We start from the raw sequence: 6,000 nt of genomic DNA on the forward strand, positions 1-6,000 counted from the left end.
TTTTTGTTCTGTATTACGTTTATTTCGTCTGCATTGTGTTCCATGGCAATTGGATTTCTCTCAGCAAATCATAATGTGGAGGGCTTTTGGATCGGCAATAGAATTTGAGAATAATTCACCATTGCTCAAGTCAAATGTCTCGTCAGTCGTTACACTCTAGAATTAAATTACGGTTTCAGTAACTCCCAAAAATGAGAATAATTCGCGGCTCGTCATCATTGTCTGTGTTTAAATATCCTCTTCAAGCACGCACTAAAGACGCACACAGAGAATTAAGAGGAAGAGAATCATTTGTGTTTCTCTACAAAGTCTAATGGAAATTTTATGTACTATCAGTACGCATGACCTCGAAAATGCCAGTATAAATAAAGTGTTTTAGTTGAAACTTTCTGGGAAACTGAACTACTTCTTTAAGACTCTTCCTTTCCGAGCAAACATATAAACAATGATAAAACATACTTTCCCTTTCCAGACTTTTCTCTTTTGTTCACGGCAAAATTAAGCAACACTGATATTTACCCTGAGTTGTTTTTCAGCTACAGCAAGAAAAGTTTCGCTTAGGACTCGCCAAGGTCTTAAAGAATTCAAATATGTTCTTGCATGGACAGTGTCTCCTACACTGATCCAAGAGTTCGCCTACTTCTTCAGTTGGTCGTAAACTCGATATGTGTATCTAAGCCATCATCTTAGACATCATGTTGAATCACAGCTATTTTGCTATTATGAAATATGTACAACAAGCAGCGAATACAGAATCACGCTCGATAATTTAGCTCTCCTCTTTTCTGATAAATGACAGAGATGTTATTTGCATTCCTCGAGAAGAATTTTGATTTATTTCATTCCTTCACTACAATTTAAGATCTTCTTATATAGGTACTTCTTCTGAGATTGAACTAGGCCAACAGGTTTCGTTAATGTCGATTAATGAAAACGAGAGAGAGAGGGAGAGAGAGAGAGAGAGAGAGAGAGAGAGATAGAGAGAGAGAGAGAGAGAGAGATAGAGAGGGAGAGAGAGAGAGAGAGAGAGAGAGAGAGAGAGAGAGAGAGAGAGAGCTGATCCTATGAAGAAGGGGTTGAGGAGAAAAGTACTTTTGAAAAAGGATAATTGAGAATAATCATACTAAAACTTTCGGGAACAAAAAGTAGGATAAATTTCTAACTTAATCATAGTACCGTAATATAAATGATATATTTAATCTCGATGTATTCCGAAGACATTTTGCATAACTCTTTAAGTCGAAAACATTTCTCAGGGAACTGAATGTGATGATGACATTTCTTTAAATAAAGTATGTAGACCAATTCCAGTAATATTTTCGAAATTCGGTTGAGCAAAGATTCGTACGGAAAAACCTCCCATTCAAGTTAGTTTATAACATAGCTAGTAAATTTGTTTAATCAAATTCAATTGCGCGAGCGTGCTTCATATTCCTATTATGCACGCTCATGACGTCAGCGAGCAAATCCCTCAAGAGAAGAATTTTCCTTCGGGTTGAAAATGTTATAAAACAATTGGTTCATACGTCAGCTGTGCGTTCATCGAGATATGAAGCACTTGGGAAGTTTGGAGAGCACTCAAGAAACTAAAGTTGCTCGAGGCTACGCCTTGAGCAACTCTTGATTTCGAAGAACAGTTCTGACACATTTTGAAAACATCCTTGAGTTCAAGTCTACCTTGAAATCAACCTTGACTTTTAAAAATACAGTTTTTGCCCATTTTCAAATCAACCTTGATTTCAAGGCAACTTGAATTTTTCGCAGGTGAATAATATTCACTGTTTCACTCGTGAGTTTTGAAGAGTGCGTAAATATTATCTTATTTAACGATTCTCTTGAACGATTCTCTTGTAGCGCCATTTAAATAAAAGCCATATTTATTGTTTTCAAAATTACCTTCTACGTTTCCTAATTTTTAAAGTTGTGTATAGTATATTATTATTATCATGTCTATACTTGTGCGAGTGGTATAATGGCTTGAAAGAGACCCTTTGGAGTGTTGTCTTTGTGGGAAGTGGTTGAATTCTATGTTTTAACTAGTGTGATTGTTTGTAGGTGATGTTTTGTCATGCACAAGACTTGAGCGGGAAGATGTTGCATAGAGGAATTAAATGGTATGATAAGATTTTGCTTGAGTGAATATTATTTCATTTTCAAGAATCAAGTAATGCTTGCATATTTGATGGGATTTTCAAAAACATGCCCGATATGTGGCATATGTGTGAATCAGGTATCATAGCTTCTCATTTACACAGACACAATTTTTACCGAAGGCGCCAGCCGCGAAGCGGCACACTCCGACTTCTTTGTGAAAAGATACAACATTGATATTTGAAAATCTTCACATAAACAATCTAAAACCCCTGTGGCGCTACAAGAGAATCGTTCAAGAGAATCGTTAAATAAGATAATATTTACGCACTCTTCAAAACTCACGAGTGAAACAGTGAATATTATTCATCTGAGAAAAATTCAAGTTGCCTTGAAATCAAGGTTGATTTGAAAATGGGCAAAGACTGTCTTTTTAAAAGTCAAGGTTGATTTCAAGGTTGACTTGAACTCAAGGATGTTTTCAAAATGTGTCAGAACTGTTCTTCGAAATCAAGGTTGGTTTCAACTTTGCATGATTTGAGATAAGAACTTTTTCGTACTTCTCAAGAAAGGTCGCGCAGTCACACTACAAATATTATTTCTCTGGGGAATTTCATGATGGTGGAAAGTGAAAACAACATTTCCCAGTCTCATTTTCTGGAAAACAGCGCAGTTTATGAATTTCTAGGGGGTATTGATATTTCCTTTTAAACAAGGGGGCAGAGTTTCCCGTCACCCTCAGTCTTTCGTCATCTTCCATCATTTCGGGGATTATAAAGGGGAATTAAAATTAGTGTTGTAACTTTCAGGTAAGTGGAAATATTTGATCTCAAACTTATCAAATATTTGGATGAATCGAAAAGTTTAAAAACATAATCATTTATTTGATTGATAAGCCGTCAATCAAATTGATAAAACAATGCCAATTTTATTGACAAGCCGTCAATCAAATAGGCACTGGTTTGGCAATTTGATTGACAAGCTGTCGATCAAATGGACAGTTTTGTTGACAAGCCGTCAATCAAATAGGCACTGGTTTAGCAATTTAATTGACAAGCTATCTATCAAATTGACACTGTTTTGTCAATATGATGACGAGCTGTAAATCAAATTGACACTGTTTTGCCAATTTGATTGACAAGCCGTCAATCAAATTGACACTTTTCAGAGGAACAAATCAAGGTACACCACGACTTCATAAGAAAATAAAATATTATATATTATAACAAACCACACACATGAAATCTTCACTGAGAATAAAAAAATTTGCCCTTTCAGATAACGACGACAGGAGGATCATTGGAGATGATGATATTCACACGTTCGCTCATGGACACTTTGGATGTAACAGGTGAGAAATTAAGAGGGTGTGAAATTTTTTCACGGGTCAGAAGGTGAAAATTTTCACTTGTCTTTTGAAATCAAGGTTGAATTCAAAATGTACAATGTATTTAAGGAATATTTTATTTTCAAAACACTCACTCAACGTCAATGCCATGGGGCGATAATAAACATGCCGCATACATGTTTGTTTGGTTATGATTAGATAAACGAAATCACTTATAAATGTAATCAAGTTAAGTGATTAACGTATCTTTCAGTTTCGAACAAATTTTCTGCCATGGCTTGTTCAAAACCACGTAAACAATTTAAAAAATTGATTTTATTAATATCGGCGGGTAATACTCTCTTAACTCGAAATATAAATAATCAGATATGAATTCGCTTCAGCCTTTGGATCGTCAATCAGGATACAGAATATGAGAAAAATTCAACATTGCTCAGGTCAACTTTCTTATCAGTCGTTACATTCTAGATTTAAATTACGGTTTTTGTAGCTCCTCCCAAATATTAGAATGATGCACGGTTCGTCATCATTCTCCATGTCTTGCTGTCAGCTACAGCAGGACAATTTTCGCTTAGGACTCGCCGAGTTCTTAAAGAATTTATATTTGTTCATGTCGTGGGATCCTATCGAGCCGCCATGTTTGTTTTGCATGTTGACACTCTGAAAGCTCGTGCTATGTTCGCACCCAGATCTCGCACGGTCAAAAAAAGCTTCGAAGATCTCCAAAGTACTGTGCAAAATTTTTCCGCCATGAATTCGGCCTGGCCTTGTTACGCGTGTGTGGAAAGTCTCAATCGAATGAAAATAGAAAAAGAACATATTTATGACAAGCATTTCTACCGTAGAGATGTTTATGGCGTTTCCTTATTTCATTCTCACATTTCTTTACCGGGGATTTTCGATACATTCAAAGCCAAGCTCAAGGAAGGAATTCTTAAAGAAGAAGTTGAAAATTCATCGAAAAGAGCGAGGAGGCTCGTTTATTACTACACCTTTGATTTTTCTGTGGGTACTTTTCCAGATCGACGTCGACGTCGACATCACGAAACCCGTTGTGTGAAAGTGGTATGCGCCACCTCAAAATGCCGTAATCATTTTTGTCGTCGCGTTTTACCCAAGATTGTAGTAACAATGTTTCCATATCGAGGCCGCAACTAAAGATCCTTCGTTGAGAAAGAAGCCTATGGAATATAAATCCAAAGTTCTGGCAAAATTAAATGAAGAGCTATCTATTATAGTCGTGACCAGACAGACGCTGCCATATCTCCGCCTTTTTCTTCCAACCTGTTTTGCTTTTTGAAGGGTCACTCTTTTTGTACGGCTCTAATTAAAATCACAGATGACTGGCGTGCAGGCCTTAATGACAGAAAGGGTATTGTTGCCATGGTCATCGACCTCAGCAAGGCTTTCGACTCTATCTCCCACAGTTTGGTTATTGCAAAGCTTAAAGCTTATGGGTTTGTCACAGATGCCATAATCTTATGAAGTCTGTGTTTCTCCGCTTATATGCTGATGATACAACTAAATGCTATGCAGATCACTCGCCTATGGCTTTACATTTACCATTAACAAGGAACTTAACGCTATTAAAAAATGGGTTATAGTAAACCATCTATCAATAAATACTGTAAAAACTCAAGCTCTTGTCATCGGAACAAGCACTTATAAGTACGAACTTTGGCTAGGTGATACTCCTGTGGAAATAAAAGACTCTCTAAAGATACTAGGAGTCATTACTGGCTCGAACCTGACCTTTGAGGAGCACCTAAAATCCCAGCTTAATAACGCCTATGCTAAGACAAACGCTTTACGTAGAACTAGACATTTTATTCCAATGCATGTAATGATTCAATTACATAGGGCTTTTGTTCTTCCTCACCTTAAGTATTGTGCTCCAATACTTATCGGAATAACTAATTCTTTATCTGATAAATTAGAAGATGCAAATTACTATGTTCTCAGAACGCTATTAGGTTTACCTAAGTCTATTACGTATAATAGTATTCTTAGATTAATTAACACGCGTACACTGGAATAAAGGAGGTTTTTTTCATGTTTTGAACCTACTTTTTCAATGGGAATGGTCCTAGTTACATTAAAGATTTCTTTAAACTTCGTACAGTCAATTATAATCTTAGAGGCTCAGGCACTAAGCTTGAGCAAAATTCTTTTTATAGCAAGTGGCGCCTTAATTTCTTTGCATCTATAGCCAGCCGCCTTTGGAGTACTTTACCCATGCAATGCTATAATTGCTGGTAATGTGAAGACTTTCAGAAGTATAATAGACAAATTAAACCTTGTACTGTTTATTTATCGCTAAGCACCTTAATAGGAATTTGTTACTGTGCTCTGCACATGATAGTTTATACTCTGATATACTTCTGTAATTTTCATTATTTTCGGTATTTTGTAATTGCACGTGCGCATTTTAAACGAGTATGCTGAATGCTCCTAGGGCGTTATGCGGATAAATAAACTATATATCTATATAGAGCTCCTCAAAAAATATATTTCATCTCTCGAATGTTCCCAGTTAAGCTTTGCTAGTAATGTTGGAAAGT

The sequence above is a fragment of the Pocillopora verrucosa genome, chromosome 11 (genome assembly GCF_036669915.1).
Source record: "Pocillopora verrucosa isolate sample1 chromosome 11, ASM3666991v2, whole genome shotgun sequence".
NCBI classification, from domain to species: Eukaryota; Metazoa; Cnidaria; class Anthozoa; order Scleractinia; family Pocilloporidae; genus Pocillopora; species Pocillopora verrucosa.